This window comes from Hordeum vulgare, chromosome 7H (assembly GCF_904849725.1).
Source record: "Hordeum vulgare subsp. vulgare chromosome 7H, MorexV3_pseudomolecules_assembly, whole genome shotgun sequence".
NCBI classification, from domain to species: domain Eukaryota; kingdom Viridiplantae; phylum Streptophyta; class Magnoliopsida; order Poales; family Poaceae; genus Hordeum; species Hordeum vulgare.
Genome location: NC_058524.1, coordinates 43852965 through 43856152, shown reverse-complemented (window position 1 = coordinate 43856152; position 3188 = coordinate 43852965).

Below are 3188 nucleotides of genomic sequence, written 5' to 3'. Positions count from 1 at the left end.
CCTTGGCTTTCACATATATGATTGCTGTCAAAATTGCTTTATTGCTGTCTAAATTGCTTTATTGCTGACAAAATTGCTTTATTGCTGTCAAAAATGCTGTTTTGATGTCTAAATTCAGATTCCAGCAGATTTTCACATGTGTGGCGCCTAAGGCTTAGGCGCCACACATGTGAGGTGTGGCGCCTTAGGCTTAGGCGCCACACATGTGAAATAGACTGGGGGAGGGGGGTGGGGAGGGGGGCTGGGCCGTGGCTGTATAAGTCCATGTGTGGCGCCTAAGCGTTAGGCGCCACACATTACAATGTGTGACGCCTGAGGCTTAGGCGTCACACTGCCTGGGGGGTGGCCCCCTCCCTGCCACGTGGTCGGGGGTGTGGCGCCGAACACCTAGGCGTCACACAGTACAGTGTGGCACCTAGACGTCGGGCGCCACACAAAAGGGTTAGACCGGTGAATTATTTCCCCTGCGGGGTCAATCCGTGAGTTCTTTTGCCCCAGGGATCATTTTTGTCAAATTTTGCCGCTGGCGATCCGTGCAGAGCAGGTGATGCAGTGCCAAACAGTGGAGCGTGGCGAGCAGGTTTGATTCTCCATCTCTTCTCTATTTTCTCCCAAGACTGTTCCTATGATGTACGTATTTCATCCTCTATAACACCAAGCTGCTTAGTTTTAAAGAACCCACATTTAATTGACGCAGCCAATTAAAATTTTATCATTCGATTTTGATCGGATCAACGGTTTTTCAAAGCTCTTTCGTTCAACTCTACTATACTACAAACTGTCCTCTATAACAGCTCCCTAGTTTTAAAGAGCCCACGTTCAATTGTTCAATTGAGGCTCACAATTAAAATTGTGTCAAGCGATTCTGATCGGATCAACAATTCCTTCAAGCTCTCTCATTTAATTCAACTATACTACACATCATGCTTCCTAATTTTTTAAGGCCTCGCAATTAATTGAGTATTTAACTTAGAACTGGGTGGTCCGACTTTGACTGAGTCAACAATTTATCAAGCTCTTCCATTCAATTCTTTTAATTTACTATATTCTCTAATTTTGAATCTCTTTCATTCAATTGAGTTATTGAATTTGGTTTACGATTTTGACCTGGTTAACGATTTTCCAAATCAATCAGGCAACTAACTTAAAAAACATATCACCCTCGCACACCCTCCCACTACCTAGAAAACAAAAGCGTCACCATGTGATATTGTAGCACCAATATAATGCATGCAACCACCGACACGGAATTTTTTCCACGTAAATATAGATTGATTAAGAATCACACCACGAAAGACCCACTAAATCACCATATTATAAGTTAAAATAAAACACAATCTATCATCTCTCTCACCCACCAAACTAAATATTCCATCAGCTCCAAAATATAATGGGTATTAGTTTTAGAAAAGTCAAATTTCTTTAACTTTGATCAAGTTGAGAGCAGAATATCAACATCCATGATATTAAACTAAAAAAGTACAGAATTTGAGCAAGTTGAGAGCAAAAATATCGATTTGATATTATGGATTTTCGTATATTTCTCTACAAATTTGATCAAATTTAAAAGGTTTGACTTTTCAAAAAGGTAATACACATTCTATTTTGAAAGAAAGTGATTATTTTTGTAGAAACCCAACAACACCAATGTCGCAGAAAAAGCGCGTCCAACTCTTCTAGTATTTCTTTAGGGCCTAGGCGTTGTCCTACATATTAGTTAGATGTACTATATATACTACTCCAATCATTTTCCAATGAGTAAGTAGTGGCAATTTTCTGGCTCCACCACTGCTGGACCTGATAAAACTACCTTGTCCCCTTCATCGCCCATGAGATCCCTTTGGGCACCATCCACTACTCTACATTCATTCACGACTGAGGACTTCATGTAGATTGTAAAATCGGTTGTGCATTAATCGTCGGCAACTTTTAACAATAAAAGAGTTTCCAATTCCATGTAGGTTATCCACCTGGCTATAGTATCCGTAGGTTGTCCTTACTTTACTTTGTGGAGGCATGACATTCTCAATTTCTAGGAGTAGCCAAATCTATCAAAAATGCCAAACAAGGATCGAGCTCCATGGAGGCCTTTATTTGAAAACTTCAAAATTTAAACTTTTCAGTTTCAAAAAATTCTGAAAATAAATACACATAAATCTAGATATATAGTGTACGTGTGCGCAAATTTTTTAGGTCTAAATATATTTAAATGTGAGTTAAACAAAAAAGACAATTTTGGGGCTTTTCAGCATTGTATTGTTCGTCTTCAAAGTCCATGGTTTTTTTTGTGCAGCTCGCAATTCAAAGTATTTCATCCTAAAATTTTTCAGACATACATTTTACATCCTGGCTTACATGTGTATTTTCCAGAATTTTTTGAAACTAAAATTTATGAATTTGAAAAAATTCAAAATAAAGGGCTCCATGGAGCTCGGTCTCCAAAATGCCCTACTCGTACTACAACTTATTTTGGTGATGATCTAGCAATAAGATCATCGACGATCCATATGTGTGTCATGTTACCCCTACTGAGTCTGTCTTAGCCTCGACGGACATGTTTATTTTGTTTTCTATAAGACTGCTTCATAATAATAATAATAATTATTATTATAATTATAATTATAATAATAATTATTATTATAAATGGTTGCACGCATCAATTAATGCAGAAGCCGGAAGATGTGATACCTTACTTTTCAAAAAAAACTTGCTAGTAACACATTTATGACTATATTACACAATAGAGCGAGCCTCACGCACACTCAGCCCAACATATTATGATCTCTCATTTAGCCTTGCTAATTAGTACGGTCAGCAGGGACCCTCCTGTTTAGCCGTTTATATCTGACTTCTGGAGCAAGGGAATCTTCAGGGATTTACTGTCTTCAACTTCATCAGTTAACTATGACAGCCACTGGGTATTGCACAGAATTTCTGGTAGCAATACATAGCAAAATAAATTTGGAGACAATACAAATGGTACTGTTTCTCATAAGGTACCAAACTGATGAATTCCTCTTAGGCATTAAGCTTAGATTACCATATATCTTCAAGCGTATCAATTTTCTAAAAGCTGATTTATTTTCTCTCTTGGAAAGCTGCATCAAGTAAACAATTAAAAAATCGAAACGAAGGTAAAAGAATTGTCTCATCGATTAATTAAGAAGAAGAGAAATTAAGAGTCTCTT